The sequence below is a fragment of the Schistocerca nitens genome, chromosome 4 (assembly GCF_023898315.1).
Source record: "Schistocerca nitens isolate TAMUIC-IGC-003100 chromosome 4, iqSchNite1.1, whole genome shotgun sequence".
Taxonomy (NCBI): domain Eukaryota; kingdom Metazoa; phylum Arthropoda; class Insecta; order Orthoptera; family Acrididae; genus Schistocerca; species Schistocerca nitens.
Window position 1 is genome coordinate 307342399 of NC_064617.1, and position 20964 is coordinate 307363362.

General features: G+C 40.2%; 1 protein-coding gene across 1 annotated transcript in view; it reads right to left on the bottom strand.

The window, feature by feature from the left end:
• Nucleotides 1-3173: 3173 nt before the first annotated feature.
• The window catches only part of LOC126253138 (potassium voltage-gated channel subfamily KQT member 4), a 1084963-nt gene continuing 1067172 nt past the window's right edge, over nt 3174-20964 (bottom strand). Inside the window, exon 15 of the mRNA XM_049954282.1 lies at nt 3174-3378. The gene's annotated coding sequence lies outside the window, so the exon portion shown is untranslated. The remainder of the gene's footprint in view (nt 3379-20964) is intronic.

The window sequence follows — 20964 nt, forward strand, 5'->3', positions numbered from 1 at the left end:
TAGTGAGACAGATATTTGGAGATAGACTAAGGGCAAATAAAAAATTTGTAAAGTATATCAGCCCATGTTCGGATATTAAAAAATTCCTCTAAAATTCTATGTGCATGTTAGGAGAATAGTATTAAGCAAATTAACCAAACAGTTGTGGAAATCTACAAAACTTACAATAAAGGAAAACTTGAAATGATAAAATGGATTGGTGCAGTAAAAGAAGACTGGAAATAAGCAGGAATAAACCAACTTGAAACACAAGACAGGAGAATATTTTGAAAAAATTCTCAACTGGACAGTTAACCAAGCAGAAAAACCCAAGAAGACCACAACAACTCAGCCTAACAAGCAGGAAAGAGCCCTTTCTGAGAGAGTGGATGCAATGTGGGTACAAAGGAATGCAAAAACAAAGTACTGAAAATGTGCCATGTTGTGCATTATGCAGACTACTATGGTCCACACATAAGTGATAATTTTATATTTAGAGAAAGGTAGTCTTGAACAAAACTAACCTTAAACTGAATAATTGGGCTGAGTTTGGCCAGTTCATTGGTTGAGATAGTTGAGATGAATCAATCAAGAAAGAATATAGGTTGTGAAACTACATGACATTATGCCAGTCTAATAGAGAATGCCAATTCAAAACACATTTCTGCTATCTTAATTTCCAATTGTTATTTTATTGAGCAACCAATTTTGGCAATATATTTCACCATCTTTAGGCCCCATGACCGATATGTAGGAAGATTTTCACCTCCAGTCCAGTCAGTATAGGGGTCATCATTCACTGGCTCATATTTGAAGATTTTAGACACAGCAATCCCTTCAATGATCAGCTGCCAACTGTCAACAAGAGATGATCAAAGGGATCGCTGTGTTAAAAATTTATAGATACCAGTCAAAGAATGCTGGCCCCTATTTTGACTGAGCCAGAGATGGGAATATTCCTACACATTGGTCAGAGCATCTGACAATGGTGTAATAATATATCGCCAAAACTGGTTGCCGAGTAAAATAACAATTGGAAATTTAGATGGCTGAAAGGTGTTTTGATTCGAGATGCTGTACTGAACAGCCAATGGCCCACACCCATCTGTATAAAGACGCACAGACAGATACTTGATGCCAATGAACTATACAAAAGGAATCCAGAAATATTATGAGCAGATATCACCACAAACACATATAAGCTATATTAGTTCCCTCAGTGCAAGAAAACAAGGTAACTCAATTCATGGCACCTAAATAACAAGAAATAATTAATGATAATGGAGATGATTCTGACATTTGTTTCCAAAAAATTAAACATTTTTAACTTACTGGAACAAATAAATCTGTGTCTGTTTCTTGTTCATCTCCATGCAATCGAGGGAATTCTTCACAGTTTTGTACATATTAAACTCATTAGCAAAAACCAGTATCATTTTTTTACTACCACTAACAACACTAAAAATATTTATTGTTAGGTGTCCTTTACTTATAAATCTTTCTGATTTCATGATGGATCCAACAGCTGGGATCACATGACACATGTTAATTATTAAAAGGTGACATTTGATACGTAGTTTGTCTAAAAGTACTCAACGGCTGAGGTTTATCTTTCAGCTGATAAAGAAATTAAACAAAGTCTGTTAGCCCAGTGATACAATATCTAATGGCTACACATACAGAAACAACTGGAATGTTTATATTAAAAATCACATTAGATGAAACAAAATTTAAAAGCTGCATGTTTGTTTTAAGTGATCATTGGCTTTCTCTAAATTAGGCTTTCTACAATAAACAACACATAGGGTAAAGTACTGTTCCAGACACAACCAAGCAAGAAGGTGGAGAAACTTTGTGTGTCAAGTGATTTACACCTTTGTTTAAAACAAAAACTAATATCCCCATATGAATAATACAATTTCAAACAATAATGCTCTAATCAGTGCTCTTTTAAATGAGATAAGTTTGAAGGAATCAGTGGAACACCATAATGCAGGATAGTACATTTTTGAAAAAAACTGCTATTTTCCAAGGAGAGCATTATTAAATATTGAACTGTAAGTGGCATATTACTGAACTACCTAAACAGTATCTGAAGCAACAGTTCAAAATAATATAATACTGTAAAATAATAATTCCAGCAATAACATTACACTGACAGTGTGTAAAGCTTTGGAACCTTTCAACTTGAACATAACTCTATTCCCAGTTTTTGTCATGAACTTAATAAGCTTTGTTTTGTTTAAAATTATAAAAGGCTACCTCTTACAGCATTGCTTAATGTTTTGCACTACATTTTCAAAGCTTAAATTTTTTATTAATGAAAACAAACTGATGCAGCCCATTGTGAATGTCAACATTCTTTACACAAGGATTATCACCATATCAGAATATACATCAATAATAATTATTTTAGAAAATGGAATGTTAATATTGTAATTAAAGCACTTTTGGAAACAATTTCAAGTAATGGTTCACCTTTTCAAATAATTGGAATTCTAGGCTGATATGTATGAATGAAATTTTCTCACAAACTTATTTGGGTTCATGAAGTTAGTTTCTGAAGTTTGTCTCTGTTCTAAGGTGTTGTACAGCTGAGAAGTTCTAAAAAAAATGTGAAATATTTTGAATTATCCAGACATTTTCAGATGTAATTTCTAGTTCTAAGTTGTATCAAATGTAATAAATTATTATTTTATAGTACACTAGTTAACTGTACAACTAGAAATTATCACAAATACTTGGTGTTTCTCAGTTTGAACTGACTGTTTCTTATTGTTTCATCATTAACATGATCAGGAAGAAAGCTTTGTTCAAAATTATACCAGTCAGAAATTTCTGAACACAAATTTCAAATCATACAGAAGAGTTTTTTTTGCAAAGCATGTGTCATGCTGGTTTCCAACAAAAGACAATGAAACACAAAACATTTGTGACAGATTTCAGAGGATAGCACCAAAGTACTAGTACATTAAACTCTCAATTTCAGTTCATTCAACATAGCACAATTCTTCTTTTATTATATTTATTTCAGTAATGTCATTTCAGGAACCATGTCTTAGTTCATGAAAAGTTTATTTCACTTCACTGAAACAGCCATGGATTATGACAGTCATAGAAGATGAGGAATAAAGGAATAACAAAAATAAATTTCTCCATTTCAACAATTCGTTGTTTTGTAAAATAAAAGAAAATGTCACTTTCTCAATCCATTAATAAGATGATTTTTGTAATTTCATTTCGTTTTGTCTTTAAAACACTCACTTCATTTAAAACTGTCACATACACATGAAAACTCACTGCAAATGAAACATAATGGCAGTCTCTTCCACAATGTCTTTCGGACATTTATCTCTTCATAATAATTAAAAGTCTCTTTGATCAGCTTTATACCAGAATCTGCAACAATGAAAGTTAGCGAATCTTATTACAGTAATGTTGGAATGCAAAAACTGAGCTTTCACAGTTTCTTAACATAAAGGAGGACACTATCTACATTATAAAATTAGTGCCAGTAACATGTGTTAAAGTATTTATTCAAACATAAGCACACTTTGAATTGAATCACAGGAAAGTGCATTACTATTCTTTGAGTAGCATATGTTTCTCCCTGTCCTGCTTAACAAGATGGTGCAGTGAATACTGAATTCATATGCAGGAGGAGCATGATCCTAATTCCAATTCCACCACATGGACTCAGACTTTCTGAAGTTTGCCTTTCAAAAGGACATGGGCAGCTTGCTTCCCCATTGTTCTTGTCCTATCCAAGCTAGAGTATCATCTCTAATAATTCCACCACTGATGGCATGCTAAGCTCTAATCTTCCCTCTTGCAGATACAATATGCAACCCCCAACCCCCAAACTCACAAACAAAATCAATAAAAAAATGAAATAAGATAAAATAGATAAATAGATAAAAAACTTATAAAAAATTGACATACACAAAATACCGACAAAGAAATACTCTTAACCATGATGAATAGCAAATAAAAACAGGAAATTGTGAAGAACAAGCCTTTTCATTTACAATAAAACTGCTACAAATCTACATCAAGCTGCTGTTGCCAAATTTTATGTAAAATAAGAGAAATGCAACCACTCACCTACAGCAGCTTGATGCATGAAGCATAGAGACACATAACAGAAAACAGTGTTCACACATACTATCAAGCACTACCTTTTTTCTAGAAGTAGCATGCATATTCACACACACAACCACATGGACACCCACATGCACACTGCTGCGGCCATGACAAAACTGTTCATTGATGTTCAATTATTGAAAGCAGATGCCTGAGCTAATGGAGTTGGGGACAGGATAGGGAAGGACACAAGGAGAGGCTAGCAGGGAAGGAGCAGGAATTTGGGCAAATGACTTCACAACTGCATGGTGAGACGAAAAGAGTACAGAAGGTGCAACAAATAGAGATATAGGAAAGGAGAGTGGGAGCATATGAAACTTAAGGGGAATAAGTGGATGGGGAAAAAGGAGAGAAAGGTAAAGATGAAAATGGAGAAAGGGAGGGAGAGATAAGGGAGTGGGGTTGAAAAATGTGGAGAGAAGAGTGATAGAGGGGGAGGGGGGAGAGAGGGGGGAAGGGTGGGGGTGAGAGAGGGGGTGCAGTAGGGAAAATGCCTACATGGGGGGAGGGGTAGATAAAGAGTGGTGGGAGAAGGCAGTGCATGATCTGGGCAGTGATGTGAACAGAAGAGAGTAGGGAATAGGCAAGGTGAGGCAGCAGGAATAGTTTAGCGAGGGTTTAGGCCAGAGGGATTGTGAGAGAGCAGGATGTGTTGGGAGCAATTCCTATCAGCACAGTTCAGAGAAACTTGTGCTGGAAGGGAGTCTCCGAATGGGCCCTTGGGTGAAGCACCTGTTGAAGTCATTTATGATGTGATGTGCAGCATGTTCAGTAACTGGGCGGTCAAGTTTGTGATTTGCCACAGTTTGCTAGTAGCCATTCATGTGAGCAGCCATATGGTTATTTGTCATGCCCACATAGAATGCTGTACAGTAACTGCAGCATAGATAACATGGCTACTTTCACACATAGCCCTGACTTTCATCTGTTAGGAAATGCCTATAACTGGACTAAGTAGGAAGTGATACGTGGGTGTGTGGGACATGTCTTGTACCTTGGCCGACTGCAAGGGTATGAACCATGGCTTGCAGGATTAGGAGCAGGATTGGAAAAGGGATAGACATGCATATTCTTTAGGTTAGTTGGGCAACAGAAAGCTACTTTAGAGGTCATGGATAGTATTATAGTATATTGGGTAGGATATCCCTGATCTCAGGGCAGAATGAAAGATAGTCGAAGTGCTGGCAGGGGATGTGGTTGAGCTTTTCAAAGCCAGGATGATACTGGGTTACCGAATGAGTCCTGGTCAGGGGCTGGGTAACACGTTCATTCATATCAGAGGAGCAGATGGCAAGGGACACTTGTTTATGTATTAAGTGGATAGGATATTGTCTGTCAGTAAAGGCTTTGGTAAGGTTGTCAGTGTATTTTGATAACTCCTGCTTTCCACTGCAGATGCAGAGTCCACAGATGTCACAGCTGTCACAAAGAGACTTTTTGGCTTCGAATGGGTGAAAACTGTCAAACTGGAGGAACTGTTGGTGGTTGCTGTGCTCAATATGGACAGACATATTTATGGAGCAGCCTGAGAGGTGGAGATCAACACCTAGGAAGGTGGCTTGATGAATTGAGAGGACCAGGTTAAGCACATCTGTGAATAAGTGTTGAGGTTGTGGAGGAAAGAGTAAAGGCTGCCCATGCTATGAGCCCAGATCATGAAAATATCATCAGTGAATTGGAAGCAGACAAGGGGTTTTATGTGCTGACTGGATAGAAAGGAGTCCTCCAGATGGCCCATAAATAAGGTGGCACAAGATGATTGCATGTAAGTACCCATGGCTGCACCAAATATTTCTTTTATATTTGGTTTTCAGAAGTGAAATAATTGTGGGTCAGGGTGTGACTGGCTAGAAGGATTAGCAAATAGGTGGTGGATTTGATATCAGGAGGACAATGGAAAAAGGAGTGTTCCATGACCACAAGGCCATGGGCATGGAGGATGCTGGTGTTCAAGGATGTCATATCCATAGTGTCCAACAAGGAGTTTGGTGGTAATGGGACAAATTGAGAAGAAAGTGAGCAATGTCTTGCATGTAGGATGGGAGGTTATGGACAATAGTTTGGAGGTGCTGGTCAACGAGACAGAGGTTCATTCTGTGGGAGCATTGTACCCAGCCCAAAGGGAATGATCAGTAAGGAGACCTTTGAGGCTGGGTCTGTGGAGTTCAGAGGATTAGGTAAAAGGTAAGAGTGTGGGGGTTGCTGGTGTGAGGAGAGATGGATTAAGGTGTCAGGTTTTAGGATGGACCTAATGCCTTGAGAAGCTGCTTGAGATCATGTTGGACTTCTGGGATGGGATTGTGGTTGTATGGTTTATACACAGAACTGTTGGAAACTTGGCAGAGACCCACAGCCATATAGTCACTACAATTGGTTTATACACAGAACTGTTGGAAACTTGGCAGAGACCCACAGCCACATAGTCACTACAATTCATAACCACTGTGATACAGCCTTTGTCTACACAAAGGACCAGTGAAGTAGGTTTGGGAATAGGTACTGAGGTTATGGAGGATAGACCTCCACTAACCTGTTCCCACTGCCTCACTCTGACTTTTCCCTGCTCTCTTCTGTATGCACCACTCCTTCTCTGTCCAGAGCATGTCCTGCTTCTCCCACTACTCTTCCTCCATACCCCTCCCCCTTCTGCCATGTGGGAATCCTCTATCACCCCCTCCCCTCTCCCCCTTTTCAGCCCTGCTCCCTTCTTTCTCTCCCCTCCCTTTTTCCCTGCTCATCTTCACCTTTCTCTGATTTCTCCACTCCCCCTTACCCCTCTCCCTTTCTTCCCCATCAGGTTCTCCCCTCTTCCTCTTCACAGTCTCTTTTTGTTGGACCCTCTGCACGCTTTTCATCCAGTTGTGCGGCCAGGAAGTCATCTGTCCAAAGACCTGTCTCTGTCCTGCCTACCCCATCCTTGTGTCCTTCCCTATCCTGCACCAACTCCATCAGCTCAGGCAACTACTTTCGATAATCAGTCTAAATCTAAGAAATTCCCATGTTTTAGCCCTTACATCACCATTTGCAGGTATTTCAATACAATTTCCACAGTCTTTTCCCCACCCCTGTACACTTTGCAAAAATCTACATTTTGCATGTCATGCATTTTATCATTTCTTCCATCTGATCTTCCTCACACAACTCACAATATCTGTCCTCTGTTCTATGAATGCGTTTCTGTTGTGGCTTGCCTGATGAGTTTTCAAAACACTTCCTTTTCACAGGAGCAGTTGTAGTTCTAGATTTCTTTTCCTCTGTTTTGGTTAGCTTTCGTTTTGCGTGAGATGCTCAGCAGGTCACAGCCTCTTTGGCTAGACCTTGAAGTTCAAGATGGAGCTTTCATAATTTCCCTCAGATCCAGTGATATTTCTTGGATGGACACTTTCAGCCCATTTTTTTGCTGCCATGGCTTCTTCTCCACTGAAATTAAGGGGCAATCCATTTCATTCTGCAATGCAGAAGGCAGGTTTTCATACATCCTATGTGATTTATACATGTGCACATTCATTTAACCCATGATCCCCCTTTCAACATAGTATTACATCTGAATGTAATTCATCTGTACGTTTCTGTTGCCATACTCTAATACAAAATAATTATTTAATTAATAACTTATAATAAAGGAATCATTAGAAAATTCACCGCATCATTTCTAAACATTAGATTGCACCAACAACACTATGTGAATGTTTTAAAACTTCCTTTATGAACAAGTTTCTTCCGTAGTACCAGTGCTATATTGGGAACTTGGAGTAAGTAGGCCTAATACATTACAGGCAACATCATCATATTTTCTTTGTCATTTTCCTACAAATGAACCAAAATGAATACAGGTTCATGACTGTCAGGAAACTAAGATTATGTCATGTATATCTGCCCATGAATAAATCATTACGTTGTAATTACAACAATAATTCTCTTCACCACATACACAAAAGTTAAATGAAAACGCTGACAACAAGCTCCAAAAGTGTGTAGTTTACACTGCCCTCACTGAATATCAGATACTGCAGTAAGAATTTTGTAGTAGAGGTAAAAGATAGGAGCCAGTACAGTATAGGCAACTCTCCTGTGTGTGGGTTCATGAAAGCTGTTAATACTTCTATGTAACTTTGGTGTCTGTTACAAGTAGAAACTACAAATAAGTCTATTTTGGAGAGTTGTCAACTGTCCCTTATAAGGCAAGATACTCAGAAACGTTGTCTGCTAGCTTTAGACTACATATCTCCAGCATCTTCTTTATTTGTATCTATATTGAAACCTATACTATGGCAGAGAGTATTTCCATTATACCATTAACAGGATTTCTTCCCCTTACACTCATATATGGAGAATGTGAAGACTACTTCTTATATGACCCTGTACATGTGGTGATTAGAGTAATCTTGTATTCATAGTCCCTATGGGAGTGATACATAAGATGCTGTAGTACATTTCTAGATAAGTCAATTAATACTAGTTCTTGGAGCTTTATATGTTGACATTCACAGGATAGTTGGTGTCCATCTGCAAGTGTTTGCCATTTCAGTTTCTCAGCATTTTTGTGATTTGCCATGTGTTAAAGAACCTTGATACCATTCATGATGCCTTTCTTTTAATGTGTTCCATATCCCCTGTTAGATCTATCTGAAATTTTGTTCACACACTTTTAGGGTGGGTAGCACAAGGGCTTTGAGAGCAAACTCCTTTGTAAACTGACTGCATTTTCCCAGTATCCTCCCATGGTTCAAAGTTGCCACCTCCTTTACTTATATCTATAACTACATCTAAATCCATACACCACAAGTCATCACATGGTGCATGGTGGAGGATACCTTACATCACTACTAGTCATTCCCTTCCCTGTTTCACTCACAAATGAAGTGAGAAAAAAATGATTGCCTACATGCCTCCATAAAGCCCCAATGCATCTCATCTTGTCTTTGTGGTCCTACCATGAAATGTACATCAGTGCCCCCAGTAGAATCATTCTGCAGTCAATTCCAAATGCCAGTCCTCTAAATTTTCTCAATAGTGTTTAAAAATAAGGATTCTCATTCGAGTTCATTTCACGAAGTATCTCCATAATACATGCTTGTTGATTGAACATGCAGGTAACTAATCTAGCAGCATTTGTGTAAATTGATTCAGTACCTCCTTCTACTATGAGCTGGTGGTAATCCCAAACATTTGAGCAGCATGCAAGAACTGGCTGAACAAGTGTTCTATATGTGATCTCCTTTATAGATGAACTACACTTCCCTAAATTTCTTCCAATAAACCAAAGTCAACCATTCATCTTCCCTACTACTGACCTTACGTGCTTGTTACATTTCATATAAATTTATAAAATATGCCTAGGTATTTAATTGACATGACTACATCAAGCAGCAAACACCTACTCCAACATTTCAGGACAGCTTCTCCAACTCATCTGCATTAACTTACATTTTTCTACATTTTAAGCAAGCTGCTATTCATCACACCAAATAGAAATTCTGTTAAATCATTCTGTATGTTCCTATAGTCACATGATGATGATACTTCCCTGTACACTACAGCTTTAGCAGCAAACACTCAGATTGCTGCTCACGCAGCCACACTTCCCTGGAACACTCCTAACATGAGCATTGTCTCTAACGAATACTTGTTATCCGGGTCAATGTAATTGTTTCTTTTACTTAAGAAATATTCGGGGCACTCATTTATCTGGTAACCTGTTCCATGTGCTTTGACCTTCATTAACAGTCTGCAGTGGGGCACTGGGTCAAGCACTTCTGGAAATCTAGGCATGTGGAATCCGTATGTTGCCTGTCATCTATGATTTGCAGGATATTGTGTAAGAAAAAGACAAGCTGAGATTCACATGAGCAATTATTTCTAAATCTGTGTTCATCTTTGAGCAGAAGCCTTTCTGTCTCAAGGAAATTTATTATATTTGACTTAGAATAACTGGACCTGATGACTTAGCCGGCCGCGGTGGTCTCACGGTTCTAGGCGCGCAGTCCGGAACCGCGCGACTGCTACAGTCGCAGGTTCGAATCCAGCCTCGGGCATGGATGTGTGTGATGTCCTTAGGTTAGTTAGGTTTAACTAGTTCTAAGTTCTAGGGGACTGATGACCTAAGATGTTAAGTCCCATAGTGCTCAGAGCCATTTGAACCAACCTGATGACTTACTTGAAACTTTTTTAGTGACTTCTCAGTTCCAATCATGCCTATTTCTGTCATCCACATGAGTATCTGTACCATGGTCAAATGATGGTGTGTCTATATGATCCTCCTGTATCAATGATTTTTTAAACAAAAAATTTAAAACTTCAGCTTTCCTTCTGCTGTTTCCTACTGCCACACCAGATTGGTCAACACATGACTGGATGGAAATCTTTGACCCACTTAGTGTTTTTATGCAAGAGCAGAACTTTCTTGGTTTTTGGCATGACCTTTCACTAACAGTGCACATCAGTCTTCTTACAGATACATGGACTTCTACTAAGTTTTGCCTTTCAACATTTTTGCATCATTTTTTAAAGCCAAGATTGCAAAAATCCTTGCTTCCTCAGTATTTTGTGAACATTGTTATTAAATGCTGGAAGGTCTTTCTATATTTAATACAAGTACATGGCACATACTTCTCCAGAGAGTGATTTACAATCAGTTTACACATTGCCCATAATTTCTCTATGTTTTTCATATTTGAACTAAATGATGTCAATGCACTGCCTACATAGGTTGCTAACAACTGCTTACCTCCTCTGTTCAGCATAAAAATTCTCCTATCATTCCTGATGAATTTGTGAACTTGTAAGTAACAATTACCATTACAATGACATCAAAATCATTAATCCCAGTCTTCATACTGACACTGTTGTTAAGGTCAGGCCTGTTTGTAGCTATTATTGTTGTGGTCTTCAGTCTGAAGACTGGTTTCGTACAGTTGCCCAATGTCCATGCTACTTTATACTGTGCAAGCCCCTTCATCTCTGAATATCTACTGTAACCTACATCCTTTGAAACCTGCTTAGTGTACACATCTCTCAGTCTCCCTCTATGAACTTCCCCACCACACTTCTCTCCAGTACTAAATTTGTGATCTCTTGATATCTCAGAGAGTTTCCTGTCACCCGATCCCTTCTTTCAGTCAAGTTATGCCACATATTTATTTTCTCCCCAATTCTATTCAGTATTTCCTCATTAGTTACACAAGCTACTAATCTAATTTTCAGCGCTCTTCTGTAGCAGCACATTTCAAAAGCTTCTATTCTCGTCTTGTATCAACTACCTATTATTCACTATCCGCTTCTGTACAAAGGCTACACTCAGATGAAAGCTTTTAGAATAGATTTTTCAGCACTTTAATTTATATTCTGTGTTAACAAATTTCTCTTCTTCAGAAAAACATCTCTTGTCATTGCTAATCTACATGTTGTATCCTCTCTACTTAAGCCATCATGTTATTTTACTGCCCCAACTGCAAAACTCATCTACTGCTTTTAATGTCTCACGTCATAATCTAATCCCTTCAGCACTACCTTATTTAATTCATCTACATCCCATTATCATTGTTTTACTTTTGTTAATGTTCATCTAATATCCTCCTTTCAAGATGCTCTTCAGTCTTCATTCCATTCAACTGCACTTCGAAGTCCTTTGCTGTCTCTGTCAGAATTACAGTGTGGTAGAGTAGTATCTGTATTTTACAGTGTCTGTACAGTTCAATGCAATGTTCCTTCAGACAAGCATGCATGTTCGAAGAACAGCCACTGTCAACGATTGACTGCTGTTGGAAGGAACATTGCATTGAACTATACAGACACTGTAAAATACAGACACTGCCCAACTGTATTTCATGCCAAGGCAATCTGATGAGCAAAACCAATTTCTCTCTCTGTGTGGTAATCATATGATTTGTACGCAAGCACTGTGGGACATAGGCACTACAACATACGGAAGTTGGGGTCCAGCCATGAGTTGTGCACAGATAGCCAAAATGGTTAAGGTAAGGGCTTGCACAAGCAGAAAATCTGGGTTTGAGCCCTGGTCAGGTACAAATTTTCGTATGTTACTAATATTTCATATGTTACTTGTAACTCACAGAACCTGTGTACAATTGTATTCACAATTTGCGAATACATTTCATAATACGTGAAATCTTCTCGGGTGATCAGCCGAGTAAAGGCGTCGTCTTCTCGCAACGTTTCGAAGGGTTTCGTACCCATCATCTTCAAGCGAAGTGTCAAGATGCTGTGTTGCGCGGTCCTATAAAGGCTCCTAGACCAGTGACTGATTCCGGGCGCCGACCAATCAGGTACCTGCGGAATCGGCCGCCGCGCCAGTGGCATGGGGTTCGCGGCGCGGACCGGGCATCGGGTCCCTGCCGGTTCCTAATACGTCTGTGGCCGCTACCGTCATCGTGCCGGCGCGTTCTCTTCTAATTTTAGTTATTGCGGGATTCCAAGCTGTACTGAGTTGGAAACCAGTGTCTCGATTGATCAGGTTGCTGTTCAACCGAATTTCTACAGCCTCTTTGAAGACTGAATCCCAAAATCCTTTAGCGTCACACAGCTTCTTCGTACCCTCAAAGAGGAAGGTGTGTCCTTCGTTAAGGCTATGTTCCGCTACCGCCGATTTTTCTGTCTGACCAAGGCGTACATTTCTAATGTGTTCCGAGCGCCTCTGCGTGACGCAGCGCTGCGTTTGTCCGATGTATTTCGTACCACATTCACATTCAATACTGTATATGCCCGGAGTCTGCAGTCCTAGGTGGTCTTTGACTGAGCCAAGTATGTCCTTAATTTTACTTGGGGCATGAAAAATTGTCTTGATGTTGTGTTTCTCCAGAATGCAGGCAATCTTGGCTGTTGGCGGTCCCGCGTATGGTAGAAATGCCAGGCATCTGGTCTCATCTTCTTCTTCTGGTGTGTCTACCTTCCTGCTCTTGTGTAGGGCGCGCGAGATTTGAGTCTCATTATAACCGTTGCTGCGGAAGGTCTTCCTTAGGTGTTGTAACTCTGCAGGTAGGCTGTCATCATCACAGATTGACTTGGCCCTGTGCACAAGTGTGTTAAGCACTGAGTTGCGTTGTGCTGGGTGGTGGCAACTCTGTGCATGAAGGTATAAATCCGTATGTGTCTTCTTCCTATACACAGCGTGACCCAAGGTGCCATCAGGGTGCCTCTTGATTAGAATGTCAAGGAAGGGCAAGCTTCCGTTTTCTTCCACCTCCATGGTGAATTGTATGTTGCTGTGTATGCTGTTGAGATGTCGCAGGAAGTCTTGCAGGTTCTCTCTGCCATGTGGCCACACGACAAAAGTGTCGTCCACATATCTGTAAAAGGCTTTAGGTTTCAATGGGGCGGTGTCCAGGGCTATGTCTTCAAAGTGCTCCATGTAAAGATTAGCGATGCCTGGAGCTAAGGGGGACCCCATGGCTACACCATCCACTTGTTCATAAAATTTGCCTCCACACTTGAAGTGGGTGTTTGTTAACACATGCCGGAACAGCTTTATTGTGTCCTCACCAAAGCGTGTTTCGAGCAGCGCTAGGGAGTCTTCCAGAGGTACTCGTGTGTAGAGTGAGGTGACGTCAAAGCTGACAAGAAGATCTTCTTTATCCAGGCGAAAGCCTTGTAGTACCTTCACAAACTCCGCCGAGTTCTTGACATGGTGCTCACAGTGACCCACGATCGGTTTGAGCAGTTGTGCTAGGTACTTGGCTAAACCATATGTCGGTGAGTTGATGGTGCTCACTATGGGTCGCAATGGAACTCCGTCTTTGTGGATCTTAGGGAGCCCATATAGCCGTGGTGGTGCCGGTGCTCTGGGGTACAGCTTCCTGATGACGTCCTTTTCCAGTCCAGAGTCATTGAGCAAGGCGATGGTCTTGCGAGTCACGGAAGATGTCGTGTCCTTGTCCAGTTGCTTGTAGGCAGTATCTTGTAGCAGTGAGTTTATCTTCTGCCAATAATCTTCTTTCCTCAGTATCACCGTGGCATTGCCTTTGTCAGCAGCTAGAACGACAGTGTCCTCATCCTCACGTAGGGCCTTAAGAGCCTTCCATTCAGCAGACGTTATGTTGTTCTTGGGCATTTTTGCCTTCTCCAGGACCCTGCACGTCTCTCTCCTAACTTCCTCAGCTGCCTCCGTAGGGAGGCCGCGCACGGCTTGCTCGATGCTGCTGATAATGTCTCGCTTAGGTAGTGTCCTGGGCACTGGAGCAAAGTTAAGTCCTCTCGACAGCACTGATATTGTGGTCTCGTCCAGTTCTTTGCCTGCCAGATTGATGACAGTCTTGGCATTGGTTGTGTGGTCGGCATGTTGCCGGGCTCCAGACAGTCTGGTGAACTTGCCACATTGTTTTTCCGTGGCTTTTCTCTTGTGGATCTCACTGCTTGCATATGTGTTTCCGTCGATCCACTCCCATGTGTGTGGTGGGAGATAGGATGCCAATCGAAGGTGTTGAGTAAGCAGCATCCTTGCGTTCTTATCTAACTCCTGCCTGGTGACCCGTATGTGTTCGCGCACCAGGGCCGCACCGGCTCGTTGTAGTATGCGTCTGGATCTTGTCGTGCTAACAGGGTGTCGCAAGTTGGCAAATTTCGGCAACACTTCTTTATCTCGACACCGTTGTCAGAAGGCCAGTCTGCTAAGCAGCTTGCCCGTCTTGAGTCGTAGTTTCTGTAGCATCTGGTAGCTGCGATGGATATCCTCCCCGTAGAGGTATGTTAAATGTGATTTGAGACTTTCTCGGCGTATTCCATTCGTGAAATCTTCTCGGGTGATCAGCCGAGTAAAGGCGTCGTCTTCTCGCAACGTTTCGAAGGGTTTCGTACCCATCATCTTCAAGCGAAGTGTCAAGATGCTGTGTTGCGCGGTCCTATAAAGGCTCCTAGACCAGTGACTGATTCCGGGCGCCGACCAATCAGGTACCTGCGGAATCGCCGCGGCGGCGGCGGCCGATTCCGCAGGTACCTGATTGGTTGGCGCCCGGAATCAGTCACTGGTCTAGGAGCCTTTATAGGACCGCGCAACACAGCATCTTGACAATTCGCTTGAAGATGATGGGTACGAAACCCTTCGAAACGTTGCGAGAAGACGACGCCTTTACTCGGCTGATCACCCGAGAAGATTTCACGAATGGAATACGCCGAGAAAGTCTCATCACATTTAACATTTCATAATATAATACGACTGTCAATTGTCAGTAGTATCTGTTCCATCACATATGCATGTATGTCTGATGGAACATTGTGAACCATACACATAACATAAAATACAGACACTGCCCCACTGTTTATCATGCCAAAGCAAGGAAATCTGATGAGCAAAAACAGTATGTCTCCATGTGCAGGAATCATATGATTTGTATTGAGCACTATGGGACATGGACAACAGGACATATGGAAGTTTTGGTCTAGCCATGAGTCATGGAGAGATGGGCAAAGTGGTTAAGGTGCGTATACTCTGCGTACATCATGTTCACAATTTGCAATTTGTGAATTCCTTTCATGATTACAATATTTTCAGAAAACCTAAAATTTCTATTTCTTCTCGCTGAACTTCAATTTCTTCTTCTTCTTCTTCTTGCTTACTCAATGTACGGATTGAACCACATTGGTACAACCCTGTCTCACTCCCTTCTCAACCACTGCATCAGTTACATGTTCTTTGACTCTCGTTACTTCTGTATGGTTTCTTGGTTTCTGTCAAGTTGCACACAGCCTTTCACTCCCTGTATTTTAACCCTGCCATCATCAGCATTTCAAAGAATGTATTCCAGTCATCAATGTCTGAAGCTTTCTCTAAATCTACAAATGTTATAAATATAGATTTGCCTTTCTTCTATGATAGGTGGTAGGGTCAGTACTGCCTCACATGTTAACATTTCTCCAGAACACAAACTGATATTCCCTGAGGCTGGCTTCTACCAGTTTTTCCCTTCTTTTGTAAATAATTCACGTCAGTATTCAGCAACCATGACTTATCAAAACAATAGTTCCGTGATATTCACAACTGCCAGCACTCATTCTTCGAAACTGAAATCATTACAGTCTTCTTGAAGTCGGAGGTTGTTCTATCAGTCTCATATATCTTGCACACCAGGTGGAATAGATACCTCTTCCAGGGATATCAACAGTTGTGAGGAAATGTTGTTTTTCCCATGGCCTTCTTTCAGCTTAGGTCTTTCAGTGCTCTGTCAAATTTTCCTCATAGTATCACATCTCTCATCTCATCTTCATCTACTTCATCTTCCCTTTCTATAATATTGTCTTCAAGTTTATTTCCCTTGTGTAGTCCCTCTATATACTCCTACCATCTTTCAGATTTCCCTTCTTTGCTAAGTACTGGTTTTCCATCTGAACTCTTGATATCCAAACAGCAGCTTCTTGATTCTCAAAAGACCTCTTTAATATTTCTGTAGCCAGTATCTACCTTTGCCCAATTTATATATGGCTTATAGATTTACATTTGTCCTCTAGCCATTCCTGTTTAGCCATCTGGTCATTTCTGTTAATCTCATTTAGTAGATGTTTATATTACCTTTTGACTGTTTCATTTGCTTGATTTATATATTTTTTCCTATTATCAGTTACATTCAATACCATCTGTAATATAAATGGATTATTTCTAAGCCTTGTCATTCTATTTTGTTGATCATCTGCTGCCTTGACTATTTCATGTCTCAAAGCTACCCATTCATCTTCTATTGTGTTCTTTTTCCCCATTCCAATCAGTTGTTACCTCATGCTCACTCCGAAACTCTCAAGAATCTCTGGTTCTTTCAACTTATCCAGGTCCCATCTCCTTTTTGCTATTTTTTTTTTTTTATTATTCAGTTTTAATCTATAATTCATAACCGATAAATTATGGTCAGAGTCAAACTCTTCCCATGGAAATGTCTTACAGTTTAAAATCTGCTTCCAAAATCTCTGTCTTACCATTACATAATAAATTTGAAACCTTCCATTGTCTCCAGGTCTCTTAAACATGCACAACCTTCTTTCTGATTCTTGAACCAAATGTTAGTGGTGACTAAATTATTTTCTGTGCAAAATTCTACCTGAAAGCTTCCTCCTTCATGCCTATCCCCCAGTCCACAGTGTACTATTCTTCCTTGTCTTTATCTTGCTACTACTGAATTTCAGTAACCATTACAATTAAATTTTCCTCTCCCTTATTGTTGCTGTTGTTTTTGTTTTTGTCGTTGGTGTGGTCTTCAGTCCAGAGACTGGTTTGATGCAGCTCTCCATGCTACTCTATCCTGTGAAAGCTTCTTCATCTCTGAGTAACTACTGCAAACTACACCCTTCTGAATCTGCTTATTATATTCATCTCTTGGCCCACCTCTACTATTTTTACCCTCCACGACACCCTCAAACACTAAATTGGTGATTCCTTGATGCCTCAGTATGTGTTCCACGAACCATTCCCTCCTTTTGGTCAGATTGTGCCACATTTTTCTCTTCTCCCCAATTCTATTCAGTACCTCCTCATTACTTATGTGATCTACCAATCTAACCTTCAGCATTTTTCTGTAGTACCACATTTCAAAAGCTTCTATTCTCTTCTTGTCTAAACTATTTATCTTCCACATTTCACTTTCATACATGGCTACACTCCATTCAAATACTTTCAGAAAAGACTTCCTGACACTTAAAGCTATACACAATGTTAACAAATTTCTCTCCTTCAGAAATGCTTTCCTTGCCATAGCTAGTCCTCTCTACTTCGACCATCACCAGTTATTTTGCTCCCCAAATAGCAAAACTAACCTACAACTTTAAGCGACTCATTTCCTACTCTAATCCCCTCAGCATCACATGACTTCATTCGACTACATTCCATTATCCTCTCGTTTTGCTTTTGTTGACATTCATCTTATATCCTCCTTTCAAGACAATGTCCAGTCTTTTCAGCTGCTCTTCCACGTCCTTTGCTGTCTTTGACAGAGTTACAATGTCATCAGCAAACCTCAAAGTTTTTATTTCTTCTCCATGGATTTTAATTCCTGCACCAAATTTTTCTTTTTCTTCCTTTACTACCTGCTCAATATATAGACTGAATAACATCGGGGATAGGCTATAACCCTGTCTCACTCCCTTCTCAACCACTGCTTCCCTATCGTGCCCATACACACTTATAACTGCTGTCTTGTTTCTGTATAAATTGTCAATAGCATTTCGCTCCATGTATTTTACCTCTGCCACCTTCAGAATTTTAAAGAGAGTATTCCAGTCAATATTGTCAAAAGCTTTCTCCAAGTCTACAAATGCTAGAAATAAAGATTTGCCTTTCCTTAATCTATATTGTAAGATAAGTCGTATGGTCAGTTTTGCCTTGTGTGTTCCACATTTCTACGGAATACAAATGGATCCTCCCCGAGTTTGGCTTCTACCAGTTTTCCATTTGTCTGTAAAGAATTCGTGTTAGTTTTTTGCAGCCATGACTTATTAAACTGGTAGTTCGGTAATTTTCACACCTGTTGACACCTGCTTCCTTTGGAATTGTAACTATTATATTCTTCTTAAAGTCTCAGGGTATTTTGTGTGTCTCATACATCTTGCCCATCAGATGGAAGAGTTTGATCATGGCTGGTTGTCCCAAGGCTATCAATAGCTCTAAAGGAATGTTGTCTATTGCGTGGGCCCTTTTTTTACTTAGGTTTTTCAGTGCTCTGTCAAACTCTTCACACTGTATCATATCTCCCATTTCATCTTCATCTACATCCTCTTCCATTTCCATAATATTTCCCTCATGTACATCACCCTTGTATAGACCCTCTACACTCCTTCCATCTTTCTGCTTTCCTGAATTTGCTTAGGACTGGTTTTCCATCTGAGCTCTTGATATTCATACAGGTGGTCCTCTTTCCTCCAAAGGTCTTTTTAACTTTCCTGTAGGCTGTATCTATCTTACCCCTAGTGATATATGCCTGTACCTCCTTACATTTGTTGTCTAGCCATCCTTGCGTAGTGATTTTGCACTTCCTGTCAATCCCATTTCTAAGATGTTTGCATTCCTTTTCCCTGCTTCATTTACTGCATGTTTATATTTTCTCCATTCATCTATTAAATTCAATATCTCTTCTTTTGCCCAAGGATTTCTACAAGCCTTTCTTGTTTTTACCTACTTAATCCTCTGTGGCCTTCACTATTTCATATCCTTAAGCTACCCATTCTCGTTCTACTGTATTTCTTTGCCCTGTGTTTGTCAATCGTTCCCTAATGCTTTCTCTGAAACTCTCTACAACCTCTGGTTCTTTCAGTTTATCCAGGTCCCATCTCCTTAATTTCCTACATTTTTGCAGTTTCTTCAGTTTTAATCTACAGCTCATAACCAATAAATTGGGGCCAGATTCCACATCTGCCCCTGGAAATGTTTTACAATTTAAAACCTGGTTCCTAAACCTGTATTACCATTATATAATCTAACTTAAACCTTCCAGTACCTCCAGGCCTCTTCCATGTATACAAACTTCTTTCATGATTCTTGGACTAAGTGTTAGCTATGATTAAATTATGCTCTGTGCAAAATTCTACCAGGTGGCTTCCTCTTTCATTCCTTATCCCCATTCCATATTCACCTACTACTTTTTCTTCTCTTCCTTTCCCTACTATTGAATTCCAGTACCCCATTACTATCAAATTTTCATTTCCCTTAACTGTCTGAGTAATTTCTTTAATAGCATCATACATTTCTTCAATTTCTTCGTCTGCAGAATTAGTTGGCATATAAACTTGTACTACTGTGGTAGATGTGGACTTCGTGTCCATTTTGGCTACAATAATCCATTCACTATGCTGCTTATGGTAGCTTACCTGTGCTCATAATTTTTCATTCATTATTAAACCTACTCTTGCATTACCCTTATTTGATTTTTTATTTATAACACTGTATTCACTTGACCAGAAGTCTTGTTCCTCTCACCACAGAACTTCACTAATCCCCATTATATCTAGCTTTAAGCCACCCATTTCCCATTTTAAATTTTCTAACCTACCTGGCCGATTAAGGGATCTGACATTCCACACTCTGATCCGTAGAACGCCAGTTTTCTTTCTCCTCATAACAATGTCCTCCTGAGTAGTCCCCAACCAGAGATCCGAATGGGGGACTGTTTTACCTCCAGAATATTTATCCAAGAGGACGCCAGCTAGATGCCCTCAGGAAAAATTACGGCTGTAGGTTCCCCTTGGTTTCAAATGTTCGCAGTAGTAGTGCATCAAAGCCATTTTAGTTAATGTTACAAGGCCAGATCAGTCAGTCATCCAGACTGTTGCCCCTGAAACTACTGAAAAGGCTGCTGCCCCTCTTCAGGAACCACACATTTGTCTGGCCTCTCAACAGATACCCCTTCGCTGTGGTTGCACCTACAGTATGGCTATCTATATCGCTGAGACCAACGGCAAGGTGCATGGTTCACGGGGGGATGCGATCCTCTCCCTTAGCTATCTGAATATATTTTTTTTATCTCATCATACGTTCTTTCATTATCTTCTTCATCTGCAAGCCCAGCTGGCATATAAACTGCTGGCTGTTGGCTGGTGGTGGCTGTTGGCTTTGTATCTGTCTTGGTTACAGTTGCGCATTCACTATTCTGTCATAGTAGCTGCCCCACTTTCCTATTTTGTTATTCATTATCCGAATCAGTTTGCATTACCCCTATTTGATTCTGTATTTATAACTGTGTACTCACCTGCCAAGAAGTCTTATTCGACCTGTCACCAAAATTCACTAATCCATACTATATTTAATTTCAACCTAGTCATTTCTCTTGTTATTCATCCTGTCACCAAAATATTTAATTTCAACCTAGTCATTTCTTTTGTTAAATTTTCTAACCTAGCTACCGGATTAAGGGATCT